General features: G+C 38.1%; 1 non-coding gene across 1 annotated transcript; it reads left to right on the plus strand.

Moving 5' to 3' along the window:
- The first annotated feature begins 1937 nt into the window (after window positions 1–1937).
- Window positions 1938–2039, plus strand: LOC112824702 (U6 spliceosomal RNA). Its single transcript, XR_003208504.1, has one exon. It is a non-coding gene; the product is annotated as a U6 spliceosomal RNA (small nuclear RNA).
- The last annotated feature ends 14867 nt before the right edge of the window (window positions 2040–16906 follow it).

The raw sequence follows: 16906 nt of genomic DNA on the forward strand, positions 1-16906 counted from the left end.
AAATAATGACAGTGATGCAGTTGCTTATAGGAGATAATGTTTTAGAAGTTGCATCAAATGGCTATAGCTGTTTTATTTGCTAGGTCAAATGAGACAAGTCCAATTTATCTAACGCTGTTTGTCTCTTACAGCTAAAGGCTTATGTATTAAGGAATATATAGGTTTGGGCAATAAAGCAGGGGCCTACCCACACAGGCTCAGACAGTTAGTGAAAGGCTACCATTTCCGTGGCAGGAAAAAAGAAGACTTCTTACCAATAGGGAAAATCTACATGATAGTTCGTAAATTACAAGGAAGAAAATTTAAGTTCTAAGAATGAATCCTCTGTCCAGCAGTAAAAGGCAAAACAAAACAAATGAAAGAGATGATCACAGTCAGGAGAGCTTTAACCAGTAATTTAACCAGTAATTTATCCCAAGAGCTCCAAATATTTGAAATATTGAGTTTCTAGGGACTAGAAACTAAAAGGAATAGGAAGAGGGGTATAATAGTTTCATGGTCCTCACACTTTTTAGTGCTGACTTTTCAAATTGCTTTAATTTTTTATTACAGATACAGAGGAGCTCAATGGCAGGGGTGGGGGCATTGGTTGTTGAGTCTGGAGACATGTAAGGTGTGACTTTGGAAAAATCATTTATGCAACCTTGGCCTTTATTGCCTGAGAGGTGAAACAGAGGGTTCTAATGTTCAATGACTCAAATCTTTCTTTTGCTCCAGTATTCTGAGCCTCTTTCTCATTCTAGTACTGGGGCTCCCAGTTCAATGACATGAAAAGGGAAGAGGCACCTCTTTCAAGCTAGGGTTGGTCCAGCAGTCTGAGGTTCCCCAGAGACTCCACATTTATGGTCCAGAAATGGAGAGAAGAAACAGCAGTTGGTGGCAAAGTAATCACTGAAGCAGGAACTTTTAAAAGCATGGAGCACCCCAAACTCAACCTCAAAGGCAGGCAGAGATGCAAGGTGACATTATTGTAAGTGATCCCTAGTTGCATATATCATTCTGTAGTTTAGATTCAAGGAAGACCCTTTAGATCCCAGCAAGAAAAATTAACCAAATGCTGAGAGAAACTATTCATTACTGAGAAAAGATGATGCTTTAAAGAGCTGATTGATTGGCTTACCTGACATCTCATTTACTTTTGTACACAATCATAAAGTAACAGTTTTCTAACACATTGCCAGTGTGTAAGCCATTAGTTTCCATCTAAACCAGGAGACCTGTTTGAAAAATGAGTCTGAGAAGAACCATTTCAGATTATATCATTTTTTTCTTGCGCTGTATAGTAATATGGCTTCATATTTACCAAACACATTATCATGTCAGAGCCAAGAAAACTAACAAATAAATTGCTATTCTACCATAAATTCATCTTGAGTGAAGGAATCCAGGTGGTCATAAATAAGCATTTTCCCAAGCTTTATTCCTAAATCAATAGTGAAGTTTGAGATACCCTATAGGGTAGAGATACCCTACCCCCCACCTCAATTCAACATGTTTCAAGAGGCTGACGTAAATAAATTGTTTGAAAACTATACATCTGTGGCACTCATCACCTCCCCAGGCAGTCAGGCCATGTCCTGTTATGAGATGAGAGAGGTTTTGCAGAGTTGAGAGAAAATTTGAAAATGTGTCAGGAGCTCAGCTTTTCCTCTCAAGCATGACTGGATGGCACTAAATTATTGGGTCCTTTGTCCCAACACAAGCATCCTTCATGACCACCATTCAGGCCTCAGAGCTAGTTTCCTTCCTGCAAAATGATCTTGATATCCCTTTCGAGGAATCTCTCACAACAGGGAGCTGAAATCATGGAATTAGAGTCTGACCATTCCAGGTTAGGCAACTTCCTCTTGTTCCCTAGAGAAAGAAATGAAAGGTTACGGATAAATGCATGAATTCATCATGAGTGTATATATGAATGGATAGAATATAATCTTCCTGTGCTCCTTTCAGAAGCACATATATTTAAATGGCAACAATACAAAGATTTGCATGGCCTGTACAAGAATGACCCACAAATTCATGTAGCATTCCATATTTTGGGGGTGGTACAGGCTTCCTTCATGGAATGAATAAGTCATGGGAATAAAAAGCACAGCATAGGGAATACAGTCCATGATGTTGTAATAGCGTTGTATGGTGAGAGATGGGAGCTACAGTTGTGGGGAGGATAGCATAACATATAGAGAAGTTGAATCATTATATTGTACACCTGAAACTAATGTAATTTTGTGTGTCAGCTATACTCAAAAAGTCAAAAGAAAAAGAATCTCCTTAAATCCTCTGAATTTAGAATCCTCAGTAGCTCTATGTTCTTACCTAATCCTGCTTCTGTGTAAATGAACTAACAAGTAATTTAGAGCTCCATCCCTGAGAAGCTGCTGAATCAAAAAGGACACATTTAAACTTAATTGCTCCAAATCCTTACCATCCCACCCCAACTACTCCAGTAACAGGGATACTGATTAGGTGAAACCATTAAGAGAGATTATATGAATATAATAACATTGATCTCAACGTCTAGATGAAATCTTAATCTCTCAGAAATATTTTTCACTCAGGCTGGAATATGCTGGATCTCAATGGATCTCAACTCTTCAAGACAAAACAAAAACAAAACAAAAATGTTTCATTCCTTTATTGTTTTTTAGTCTGTGGTCGTTTCAAAAAAAAAAAAAGATTGGAAATTCTCTGATACTGCTCCTATGGAGGAATCTGCTCTGTGTCCTCTCTCCTTGAATGAGGGTAAACCAGCGACTCACTTGTTAACTCATAGAATGCAGAAGTAACTCTGCATGACATCCAAGGCTGGATCAGAAAAGATAACACAGCTTCTGTCTTGTTCACTGGTACACTCGTACGTGGGGCCTTGAACTGCTTTCTAAGTAGTCCTATTACCCTCAGAGCATTATGCTGGAGAGCCCACGTGTAGTCACATTAGCCAAGAGCCAGGTGAGGGCTCAGCAATCAGCCGGCAATTCACATTCACTTGAGTGCACCATATTGGACATTATGCCCAGTTGGTCCTTCAGATGACTGCAGTCCCAGCAACAGCTGACTGCAACCACGTGAGACTCCCCAAGAATTGCCAGCATGAGTCCGTCTTAAACTGCTGACTTGCAAAAAAATTCTGAACAAAAAGAAAATGGTTATTTTAATATTTTAATTTTAATAATTTAAAATGGTTATTTTAATATTTTAATATATTTTAATATTTAAAATGGTTAATTTAATATTTAATATGGTTATTTTAATATAGTTTTGAGGTATTTTGCCATGTGGCATTTGTAACCAAAAGACATTTTTTCCTGGAGAGATTTAATGCAATTTACAAAGGTAGAAAAACAATAGGGTGGCATATATTAAAATTTATTTTCATCATGCCAGGCTTTTCATTTTTGGATTTAATGTTCATATAACTTTTAGAAATGCAAATGGAAATATTTTGCTTGTCACTGGATATCAATAAAGTAACACATAGTATATAATGCATAACTTACCAAGATGTACTTAATGCCTAATTTGTTTGCATATTTATCGGATGACAAATATAAGGATATATTCTTTTAAATTAAACTATGATCTTCATATGAATCTTTTATTTTAACTGGAGTAAAATTTACATACAGTGATTTTATATACAAAACTTAGTGAGGGGCACCTGGGTGGCTCAGTCGTTAAGCGTCTGCCTTCGGCTCAGGTTATGATCCCAGGGTCCTGGGATCGAGCCCCGCATTGGGTTCCCTGCTCAGCGGGAAGCCTGCTTCTCTCTCTCCCTCTCCCACTCCCCCTGCTTGTGTTCCCTCTCTCACTGTGTCTCTCTCTGTCAAATAAATAAATAAAATCTTTTTAAAAAAAAACTTAGATATGACATGTGGGACGTCCCCATAATTAATAGGCCAACAAAGATATGGAATATTTAAACCACTCCAGAAAGTTCCCTGTGCCCCCTTTTGGGTCAAACCCTACCCATCACAGGTAACCAATGTTTTGTCTATTATCATAGAGATTAATTTTGTCTGTTCTAGAATTTCTATAAGTAGACTCATACTGTCAATATTAGTATAGCTCATTAATACGTGTTCTCAATAGAGGTATCATCCCCAAGGAGGTGAAAATTGGTTCTTGGTAATGGGTGAAAAAATCTTGGATATTACAATGGTGAGTGACACCCTAAATTTCAACCTTACCTGACAAAATCTTTATTTAAGATGTAATTTCTCTCATTATGGAGAATTTTAATTTAACTTTCTTCTGGGAGAGGGAAACAATAATAAAAAAATGTCAAAAAACATTGATCTATAGTAAACTGAAGTCATATAGCAATAGTCTGCCAAATTTGTTCTTTTGCAAGATTCTTTTGGCTATGCTAAGTCCTATTCTTTTTCATATAGAATTTAGAATCTCCTCAAATTCTATAAAAAATAATTTTGAGATTTTGTTTGGCATTACAGTGACTCTGTGAATCAACTGGGAGACTGATATCGAAATGATATTGAGTCTTCTATTCCATAAACACAATTTTCCATCTAAGTCTACTGTAATTTCTCACAGCAATGTTTTGTAGTTTTCAACATATAAGACTTTCATTTCTTTTTTTAAGATTTTATGTATATTTTTTAATTTTTTAAATTAACATATAATGTATTATTTGTCTCAGGGGTACAGGTTTGTGACTCATCAGTCTTACACAAATTCACAGTGCTCACCATAGTACTTACCCTCCCAATGTCCATCACCCAGCCACCCCATCCCTCCCATGCCCCTCCACTCCAGCAACCCTCAGTTTGTTTCCTGAGATTAAGAGTCTCTTATGGTTTGTCTCCCTCTCTGGTTTCGTCTTGTTTCATTTTTCCCACACTTCCCCTATGATCTTCTGTCTTATTTCTCAAATTCCTCATATCAGTGAGATCATATGATACTTGTCTTTCTCTGATTGACTTATTTTGCTTAGCATAATACCCTCTAGCTCCAACCACGTCGTTGCAAATGGCAAGATTTCATTTTCTGATGGCTACGTAATATTCCATTGTGTATATATATATATACCACATCTTCTTTATCCATTCATCTGTTGATGGACATCTGGCTCTTCTCACAGTTTGGCTCCTGTGGACATTGCTGCTATAAACGTTGGGGTGCATGTGCCCCTTTGGATCACTACATTTGTATCTTTGGAGTAAATACCCAGTAGTGCAATTGCTGGGTTGTAGGGTAGCTCTATTTTCAACTTTTTGAGACACCTCCATACTGTTTTCCAGAGTGGCTGCACCAGTGTGCATTCCCACCAACAGTGTAGTAGGGTTCCCCTTTCTCCGCATCCCTGCCAACATCTGTTGTTTCCTGACTTGTTAATTTTAGCCATTCTTTTTTTTTTTTAAAGATTTTATTTATTTATTTGACAGAGAGAGAGAGAGCATGAAAGCAGGAACACAAGAAGGGGGAGTGGAAGAGGGAGAAGCAGGCCTCCTGCCGAGCAGGCAGCCCAATATGGGACTCGATCCCAGGACGCTGGGATCATGACCTGAGCCGAAGGCAGACGCTTAACGACTGAGCCACTCAGGCACCCAATTTTAGCCATTCTGATTGTGTGAGGTGGTATCTCATTGAGGTTTTGATTTGGATTTCCCTGATGCCAAGTGATGTTGAACACTTCTTCATGTGTCTGTTGGCCATTTGGATGCCTTCTTTGCAGAAATGTCTGTTCATGTCTTCTACCCATTTATTGGATTATTTGTTCTTTGGGTGTTGAGTTTGATAAGTTCTTTATAGATTTTAGATACTAGCCCTTTATCTGACAGGTCATTCTGTTGGTTGTCTTTTAGTTTTGTTGACTGTTTCCCTTGCTGTGCAAAAGCTTTTTATCTTGATGAAGTCCCAATAGTTCATATTTGTGCTTGCTTCCCTTGCCTTCGGCGATGTTTCTAGGAAGAAGTTGCTGTGGCTGAGGTTGAAGAGGTTGCTGCCTGTGTTCTTCTCCAGGATGTTGATGGATTCCTGTCTCACATTTAGGACTTTCATCCATTTTGAGTCTATTTTTTGTGTGTGGTGTAAGGAAATGGTCCAGTTTCATTGTTCTGCATGTGGCTGTCCAACTTTCCCAACACCATTTGTTGAAGAGACTGTTTTTTTCCATTGGACATTTTTTCCTGCTTTGTTGAATTTTAGTTGACCACAGAGTTGAGGGACCATTTCTGGGCTCTCTATTCTGTTCCATTGATCTGTGTGTCTGTTTTTCTGCCAGTACCATACTGTCTGGATGATTACAGCTTTGTAATAGAGCTTGAAGTCCGGAATTGTGATGCCACCAGCTTTGCTTTTCTTTTTCAACATTCCTCTGGCTATTCGGGGTCTTTTCTGGTTCCATACCAATTTTAGGATTATTTGTTCTATTTCTTTTTAAAAAGTTGATGATATTTTGCATTAAATGTGTAGATTGCTCTAGGGAGCACTGACATCTTCACAATGTTTGTTCTTCCAATCCATGAGCATGGAACGTTTTTCCATTTCTTTGTGTCTTCCTCGATTTAAATCATGAGCATTTTATAGTTTTCTGAGTACAGATCCTTGGCCTCTTTGGTTAGATTTATTCCTAGGTATCTTAGGGTTTTGGGTGCAGTTGTAAATGGGATCGACTCCTTAATTTCTCTTTCTTGTGTCTTGTTTTTAGTGTATAGAAATGCAACTGATTTCTGTGCATTTATTTTATATCCTGCGACTTTACTGAATTCCTGTATGAGTTAGTTCTACCAGTTTTGGGGTAGAGTCTTTTGGGTTTTCCACATAAAGGATCATATCATCTGCAAAAAGTGAGAGTTTCACTTCTTCTTTGCCAATTCGGATGCCTTTTATTTCTTTTTGTTGTCTGATTGCTAAGGCTAGGACTTCTAGTACTATGTTGAACAGCTGTGGGTAATAGTGGACATCTCTGCCATGTTCCTGACCTTAGGGGAAAAGTTATCAGTTTTTCCCCATTGAGCATGACATTAGCTGTGGGTTTTTCATAGATGGCTTTTATGATATTGAGGTAGGTACCGTCTATCCCTACACTCTGAAGAGTTTTAATCAAGAAAGGATGCTGTACTTTGTCAAATGCTTTTTCTGCATCTATTGAGAGGATCATATAGTTCTTGTTCTTTCTTTTATTAATGTATTGTATCACATTGATTGGTTTGTGGATGTTGAACCAAACTTGCAACCCAGGAATAAATCCCACTTGGTCGTGGTGAATAATCCTTTTAATGTACTGTTGGATCCTATTGGCTAGTATTTTGGTGAGAATTTTTGCATCCATGTTCATCAGAGATACTGGTCTGTAGTTCTCCTTTTTGATGGGTCTCTGTCTGGTTTTGGGATCAAGGTAATCCTGGCCTTGTAAAATGAGTTTGGAAGTTTTCCTTCCATTTCTTTTCTTTATTTAAAGCAGCTTCTGAAGAATAGGTATTAATTCTTCTTTAAATGTTTGGTAGAATTCCCCTAGGAAGCCATTTGGCCCCGGGCTCTTGTTTGTTGGGAGATTTTTGATGACTGCTTCAACTTCCTTAGTGGTTATGGGTCTGTTCAGTTTTTCTATTTCTTCCTGGTTCAGTTTTGGTAGTTTATATGTCTCTAAGAATGCATCCATTTCTTCCAGATTATCTAATTTGCTGGCATATAGTTGCTCATAATATGTTCTTATAATTGTTTGTATTTCTTTGGTGTTGGTTGTGATCTCTCATTTTTCATTCATGATTTTACTTATTTGGGTTCTTTCTCTTTTCTTTTTGATAATTCTAGCCAGGGGTTATCTATCAATCTTATTTATTCTTTCAAAGAACCAGCTCCTAGTTTCGTTGATCTGTTCTACTGTTCTTCTGGTTTCTATTTCATTGATTTCTGCTCTGATCTTTATTATTTCTCTTCTCCTGCTGGGTTTAGGCTTTATTTGCTGTTCTCTCTCCAGCTCCTTTAGGCGTAGGGTTAGTTTGTGTATTTGAGACCTTTCTTGTTTCTTGAGAAAGGCTTGTATTGCTATATAATTTCCTCTTAGGAACACCTTTGCTGCATCCCAAAGATTTTGAACAGTTGTGTTTTCATTTTCATTTGTTGCCATGAATTTTTTTAATTCTTCTTTAATTTCCTGGTTGACCCATTCATTCTTTAGTAGGATGCTCTTTAGCCTCCATGTATGTGAGTTCTTTCTAACTTTCCTCTTGTGATGGAGTTCTAGTTTCAAAGCACTGTGGTCTGAAAATATGCAGGGAATGATCCCAATCTTTTGGTACTGGTTGAGACCTGATTTGTGACCTAGGATGTGATCTATTCTGGAGAATATTCCATTTGCACTAGAGAAGAATGTATATTCTGTTGCTTTGGGATGGAATGTTCTGAATATATCTGTGAAGTCCATCTGGTCCACTGTGTCATTTAAAGCCTTTATTTCCCTATTGATCTTTTGCTTAGATGATCTGTCCATTTCATTGAGGGGGATGTTAAAGTCCCCCACTATTATTGTATTGTTGTCGATGTGTTTCTTTGCTTTTGTTATTAATTGGCTTTTATACTTGGCTGCTCCCATGTTAGGGGCATAGATATTTACAATTGTTAGATATTCCTGTTGGATAGACCCTTTAAGTATGATGTAGTGTCCTTCCTTACCTCTTATTATAGTCTGGTTTAAAATCTAATTTGCCTGATATAAGGATTGCCACCCCAGCTTTCTTTTGATGTCCATTAGCATGGTAAATGGTTTTCCACCCCCTCACTTTAAACCTGGAGGTGTCTTTGGCTCTAAAATGAGTCTCTTGCAGACAGCATATCAATGGGTCTTGTTTTTTTATCCAATCTGATACCTTGCGTCTTTTGATTGGGGCATTTAGTCTATTTACATTCAGGGTAACTATTGAAAGATATGAATTTAGTGCCATTGTATTGCCTGTAAGGTGACTGTTACTATATATTGTCTGTGTTCCTTTCTGATCTATATTACTTTTAGGCTCTTTCTTTGCTTAGAGGACCCCTTTCAATATTTCTTGTGGGCTGGTTTGGTGTTTGCAAATTCTTTTGGTTTTTGTTTGCCCTGGAAGCTTTTTATCTCTCCTATTTTCAATGACAGCCTAGCTGGATATAGTATTCTTGGCTTCATATTTTTCTCATTTAGATATTCATGCTCTGAATATAACATGCCTGTCCTTTCTGGCCTGCCAGGTCTCTGTGGATAGGTCTGCTGCCAATCTAATGTTTCTACCATTGTAGGTTACAGACCTCTTGTCCTGAGCCGCTTTCAGGATTTTTTCTTTGTCTCTGAGACTTGTGAGTTTTATTATTAGATGTCAGGGTGTTGACCTATTTTTATTGATTTTGAGGGGGATTCTCTGTGCCTCCTGGATTTTGATGCCTGTTTCCTTCCCCAAATTAGGGAAGTTCTCTTCTATAATTTGCTCCAATATAGCTTGTGCCCCTCTCTCTCTTTCTTCTTCTGGGATCCCAATTATTCTAATATGGTTTTGCTTTATGGTATCACTTATCTCTCAGATTCTCCCCTCTTGATCCAGTAGTTGTTTCTCTCTCTTTTTCTCAGCTTCTTCCTTCTCCATCATTTGGTCTTCTCTATCATGAATTCTCTTTTCTGCCTCATTTATCCTAGCAGTTAGAGCCTCCATTTTTTATTGCACCTCATTGATGGCCTTTCTGATTTCAACTTGGTTAAATTTTAGTTCTTTTATTTCTCCAGAAAGGGATTCTCTAGTATCTTCTATGCTTTTTTTCAAACCCAGCTAGTATCTTTATAATTGTCATTCTGAACTCTAGTTCCAACATCTTACTAATGTCTGTATTGATTAGGTCCCTGGCAGCCGGTATTGCCTCTTATTCTTTTTTTTTAAGGTGAGTTTTTCCGTCTTGTCATTTTGTCCAGAGCAGAATAGATGAATGAGAGGACAAAGTCTTAAAAAAATGCTAAAAGCGTAACAATGACCCCAGAAAAATATACACTAAACATATCAGAAGAGATCTAAAACCTGGGGGAAAAGAAAGGGGAAAAAAAAAATATGATCAGGCTGGTGGAAATAACAGAGCCACACACTAGATTTTGGGTGTATTTTGGTCTGTTAGAAGAAATTGCCTCCCAAAATTTTAAAGAAAGAAAAACATATATATACAAAAATAAGGGTAAATACAACGAAGGGATGGAATATGACTGTAAAGATGAAAATTGAAAAGGATTTTAAAATAGAAATTGAGGGGCACCTTGGTGGCTCAGTTGGTTAAGCATCTGCCTTCAGCTCAGGTCATAATCCCAGGGTTCTGGGATTGAGCCCTACGTCAGGCGCCCTGCCTTGGCAGGGAACCTGCTTCTCCCTCTCCCTCTGACTGCTGTTCTGCCTACTTGTGCTCTGTCTCTACCTCTCAGTCAAATAAATAAATAAAATCTTAATAAATAAATAAATAAATAAATAAAAATAGAGTGGATAAGATAAAGAGTTGGTTGAAAAAAGAATGAAAAAAATTTAAAAAAAGAGAGAGAGTGTGATCAAATGGGAGACTAGGACAATATCATACACTAGATTTAGGGTATATTTTGGTCTGTTAGAAGAAACTGTATCCCAAAATTTTAAAGAAAAACTTATATATAGATACAAAAAGTAAGGTTAAATGCAATGAAGAGATAGAATATGACAGTAAAAATGAAAAGTTAAAAAAGATTTAAAAAAAGTAATTGATAAGATGTTGGTTGAAAAAGGAAAGAAGAAAAATTCAACTAAAAAAAATAGAAAAAGAAGGCGCCTGCGTGGCTCAGTTGGTTAAGTGACTACCTTCGGCTCAGGTCATGATCCTGGAGTCCTGGGATCGAGTCCCGCATCGGGCTCCCTGCTCAGCAGGGAGTCTGCTTCTCCCTCTGACCCTCTTCCCTCTCGTGCTCTCTATCGCTCATTCTCTCTCTCAAATAAATAAATAAAATCTTTAAAAAAAATAGAAAAAGAAAAAAAATTTTAAAAACTAACTTTGAAAGACTGAAGCATCATGGGAAAAAAGCCATGAATTCTATGTGCTCTATTCCCCTGTGGCTGGAGTTCTTCAGTTCTCATTGAGCGGTAAACTTGGGCTTGACTGGCTGTTCTTGCTGCTCTTCTGGGGGAGGGGACTGTCGCCATGGTTCCCAGATGTCTTTGCCGGAGGCAGAATTGCCCCGCCCTTGCCAGTCCAGGCTAAGTAATCTGTTTGGGTTTGCTCTCAGGAGATTTTGTTCCCTGCAAGCCTTCGGTACAGCTTTGGGGGATGAGAGTGAAAATGGCGGCCTCCCCATCTCTGCCCCAGAGGAGCCAAGAACTCGGGGACCCCTCCTCAGTGAGCCCCCAGAGAAAAGCAGTCAATCACTCCTGTCTCCCCGGTCTCCAGCTGTACTCCGTGCTCACCCGGCCTGTGACCCAGCGTTTCTATCTCTGGCACAGGACTCAGTGTGGCGTCTCCAAACCCAGCAGGTCCCTGAGGTGTGCTCCCGCGCCGCTCCTCCCGGGGGAGGAAGGGGGGTCTCCCCGGATCTGCCGCTTGTTGGGTCCCTGCTGGAGGAGCAGTGGCCTGACTGAGCCGCAGATCACAGTTTATGGCAACCAGTGTTCGTGGATGAATTTTATCAGATTGAGAAAATTCCCTTGTATTCCTGGCTTGGTGAGAACTTTTTTTTAAAAATCATGATGATATATCAAATCTTCCAAAATTCTTTTCCTGCATCTATTGAAATGATCATAAAATTTTTCTCATTTATTCTGTTAATATGAAAATTACACTGGTTGGCTTTTGAATGTAATCTAACCTTATATTCCTGGAATAAACTTCACTTTTTCATGATATATCACCTCTTATAAACTTTGATGAATTTAATTTGCTAATTAAAAAGTTTTGTATGTATTTCAATGGGGAATCTTAAAATAGTTAACTCATAAATTATTTAGAAACTAGTGTTTCAATTTCAAAATATTTAGGGGCTTTCTAGATGTCTTACCATTGATTTTAATTTAATTCTATTGAAGTCAGAAAACACATCTAGTAATAATTAAATCACTTGAACTTTATTTAGACTTATTTTATACTCCAGCAGATTATCTATCCTGGTACACATTCCATGTGCATTAGACAAGCTGATTTTCTGCAGTTTGCTGTAATGTTCTACAGATATTAATTGCTCAAGTCGCTAAAGTCTTCTATGTCCTTACTGATTTTTTGGTCTACTTGCTGTATTAGTTATTGTTAGAAGAGTGTTAAGTCTCCATTTGTAATTGTGGATTTGTCTACTTTCAATTTGATCGGCTTTGTTTCATGTATTTTGAGGTTTTATTATTGGGTGCTCTGAAATCCTAGTCTCTCAGACCCAAAATTGGAGGTTGTCCTGGGCTAATATCACTACTACATGCCACATATCTGCCAAACCAAATAAAGAGGTAAACTGAGGCTAGCTCAAAAAGATGAGCTTTTTTGGGATAACAGAGAAATTGCAATTTGGGACATGCAAAATGTAGCAAGGTACAGGGAGTTTGCTAAAGTTTGGGGCGAAGCTGTATTTATGGGCAGGGAAAGTAAGGAGGGGAGAGATCAGTAAAAATAACGGAGAGATCTGTTAAAATCAAAGCAAATGAGACCAGCTTTAAGAATTTCCCAAGCAGACAAAACCAGTCCAGTCATTTGGACAAAAGTTCAGTTCAGCTGGTTTTGTGAGACCCACCCGACCTGGGTTGCTTCTTGCTCTTGCCTCTATAAACCATAACCCAAACTTTCCAAGGCTGATATGAGGCAATCCCTGACCAGTTCTCTATCATTTAAGAAAATTCCAAATATTATCAGTTTTCTATAAATCAGGCATTTATGGGGCATTAGTTTCTCAGTCCTTAAGTCTTGCTTTTCTGAGAGCCCCTCAGAGTGAAATTTTCCATTTTCCATCCTCTGATTCCATTTTAGATTGAAATTCTTTATACAGCCAAAAATTGTCAATTCTGTTATTCTAACCTTAAAATATATTCAGAATCCAATTGTTTCTCACCCCCTTCACTGTAATCGCTGTGGTTTAAATCATGGTATCCCTCACTTGGATCATTGCAGAGCCTCTTATTGGGCCCTCATTTCTGTCCTGGCCACCTTACCATTTTTTTTCTAAACACAGTGATCTTTTTTAAAATGAAAATCAGCCCTTGTTACTCCCCTGTTCAAAATACTCCACTGGCTTTCTGTCTTTTTTATATAAAATCCAAATTTCTTACAATGACCCACAAAGTCCTACATGATCTGTTCCCTATTCCTACTTCATCTCTTACTACTTTTCCCTTCACTAAATCGGCTCCTACTGATAACTCCTTGCTGTTCCTAGAGTACACCGGGCATGATCCAGCCTCAAAGCTTTTGTATTTGATTTTTTTCTGTCCAGAAGTCTCTATTCAAAAATATCAGCATGATGTACTCCCTCTCTGACTCTCTCCCATCTCCTTCAGGTCTTTGTTCAAATGCTACCCTATTTAATATGGCAATATTTATCTCCTTTTCTATTCCCCTCCCTTGATTTTGTTTTGTTTTTCCAGTTTCACTTATCACCAAATTCATTATTATATTTGTTTTATTATTTGTCTCTCCCACCAGCATGTAAATACAATGAGGACAGAGATTTCTGTGATATTTACTGTGGCATGTTTAGCACTTAGAACAATTCTTGACACATATTAACCATATAATAAAGAGTTGTTGTTTGAACAAACATAATTTTTTTCTTATAGTACAGTGGTTCTCAGTCTGGTTCCACATAGAATCCTCTAGAGACCTTTCTAAAAATATTGATTTTCAAACTAAATCTGACTCTGTGGTTAAGGTATGGATAAGTTTAAACCTACTCAGGTGATTCTGATATGTAGCGGGAAGTGAGACTACTTCTGTAATGCAATGCCTAGTCCATGTTAATTGCTCAGTAGACAAATTAAATATGGGCCTGAGCCTATGCACTGAATCTCCCAGTAAATTTGTTTATAAAGAATCTGAGCCTCACTTTCTCTGTAAAATAAAAACAATACCTCCCTCCTACCTCAAAGGATTACATAAGATAAAATAAAAAATATGTTGTAAACTTTAAGGCATCCCAAAAGGCAAGTTATTTGATTAACTATCATTTTATTTTTTTAACGAATTTGAAGGGATGTCAAGTGAGACCAAGATTCTATTCCTGGTTTTCTGGGTATAAGACTTTAGTGAAATCATTCACTTCTCTGGGTCTCTGTTTCTTCATTGGAAAAAATAAGAAGACTGAAGATCTAGAAGATACTTCTGGTTTGGTTACTCTATGATTCTATAATATATCAGGTGAGAATAGTATTCTATTCTTACATCTCTCAGTTTAGTTGATAAGACTTCGCTTAGAATTTTCTAACACACATCTGTAAAATCCATGCTGACTCAGAGAGTATGAGCAATCTGAGGATAGATAAAGCAGGGAGAAGCAAGACATCCATGACTCTTCCCCCCAAATCATCTGCATGTATTTAAACATGGTAGTGAGAATCTGTCATTTGTTTTCTTATAAAAGTCATGGACTACATTATTTCAGTAACAATTTCATCTTTCCATTCTCCTTGTAGGCATACCACATTGGACAAAACAAAACCAAAAACAACAACAGCAACAACAACAACAACAACAACAACAACACACACACACACACACACACACACACACACACAAAACAGAAAGAAAAAAAAACGTGGATAAAAGGGAGAATAAAGTCCTCAGTTATAAACCTTCAAGTTGGTATGCATAGTATTATTAAAATACTACTCAAAAATGTTTATAGCAGTTTCAGTACAATGTTGCAATGATGTGCCTTTCTTCTTATGTCATGTAAAAATATACAGCTCTTGTATATAAATTACACCAAATATTTGTTTTGGCAGATCATATTCTCTTCCAGGTACCATGAAGAGGAGATCCAATTAGAAGCTGAGAAACATTTGCTCTCACTGATTTCCAAGTCCACAAATTCCAGGTGGAACTCAATTTTGATTTGTAAAGGTCAAAATTTTTGAGTACTGGTTGTTGTCAACAGAACACATCCTTTGCCATGACCTCATTTTCTGAGTAAAAGTGCCAGATAGTGTCCAGCTAATATACTTCTCACCTAGAATCAGGACACATATTCTTTTATAAATTACCATAATTCTTGATTCTCAGTTAAAAAATAATGCTGCATTTTTATCCAGATTTTTATTTTGCAACACACCCTCTTATTTGACCTTGGAGGATATTTTATTTTATTTTATTTCATTTATTTTTTAAAAGATTTTATTTATCCATTTGACAGAGAGAGACACAGCAAGAGAGAGAACATAAGAAGGGGGAGAAGGAGAGGGAGAAGCAGGCCTCCTCGTGGAGCAGGGAGCCTGGTGCGGGGCTCGATCCCAGGACCCTGGGACCACGAACCGAGCCGAAGGCAGATGCCCAACGACTGAGCCACCCAGGCACCCCTTGACCTTGGAGGATATTTTAATGATAGTTTTTCATAGCTATGGATTTTAGTCTCCACCTTGCCAAATTCAAAGTTCCAATTTATTATATATGTACCTTTTCAATGTATTAATGCACACTTGTTTTTAATACTATTTATTTGTCCTCTTTTCTGGTCTTAACTGTTTCATACTCATAAACATTAGTATTCATGATATTCCAATCAAGCTTTTGCACAAGAGAAACAATTTTTAAAGATTTTTATGAGAGAAAGAAAGCACAAGCAGGGGGAGTGGCAGAGGGAAAGGGAGAAGCAGGCTCCCTGATAATCAGGGAGCCTGATGCGGGACTTGATCCCAGGACCCTGGGATTATGACCTGAGCTGAAGGCAGATGCTTAACTGACTGAGCCAACCAGGTGCCCCAAGAGAAACAACTTTTAAAAATACTGTCTTTTTAGTATTTAATGATTTTTTTGGTCGATAATAAAATAAACATACTATTATTTTAGAAAAATTTGAGGACATGGAGGCATAGAAGAAAGTAAATAAAAAATAATGATCTTATGGAGGCTCACTTTATACACTGTTAGGGAGGAACTATTTTAGTTTCGCCCTTAATCTTATGAGAATCCCTTAGTTCTAGTTATGTTCTTTTCTTCTAATCTGTGACTTCTCTGTAGTTTCAGTGGAAACCCCAAGGTGTTTAACAAGTCTGTCAGGAATCCAGGCACAGCTTAGCAGGTTACATCAGGTTCATGGTCTCTAATGAGGTGGCCGTTGGCCAGAGTTGTGGTCTCATCTGAAGTTTCAACTGGGTGGGTGCAGGAATGTCATCCATTTCCAAACTCACTTCTGTGATTATTGTTGACCTTGGCCCCCGCCCACAGCATGGTCCTTTTCCCAGAGTTGCCTTATCACATGGCAGCTCGCTTCCCCCAGGGTCATGAATCCAAGGAAGGGTGGGAGTGAGAACTGGCCCCCAATACCGAAGACCCAGTTGTTTTATCACTTAATTTTGGAAATGATATATCAGAATCTCTGCCATATTCTACCTTAACAATGGAGTCATTAAAGTCCAGGCCATATTTAAGGAGAAGAGGATTACACAAAGGAGTGAATATCAAGAGGCGGGAATCTCTAGGAGCCATCTTAAAGATCGCCTACCACACCATGTAAGCTTTTAAAATTAATAAAATGTATAACAACATTTTGTCATTGTGCACCCATTTTTTTTAAAGATTTTATTTATTTATTTGACAGAGAGAGACACAGCGAGAGAGGGAACACAAGCAGGGGGAGTGGGAGAGGGAGAAGGAGGCTTCCCGCTGAGCAGGGTCCCTGATGCAGGGCTCGATCCCAGGACCCTGGGATCATGACCTGAGCTGAAGGCAGCCGCTTAACAACTGAGCCACCCAGGTGCCCCTGTGTATCCATTTTTAATTAGTTAGCTTGACACAT

This window comes from Callorhinus ursinus, unplaced genomic scaffold (genome assembly GCF_003265705.2).
Source record: "Callorhinus ursinus isolate GAN/ISIS: 27379988/994484 unplaced genomic scaffold, GSC_fseal_2.0 scaffold9, whole genome shotgun sequence".
NCBI lineage: Eukaryota > Metazoa > Chordata > Mammalia > Carnivora > Otariidae > Callorhinus > Callorhinus ursinus.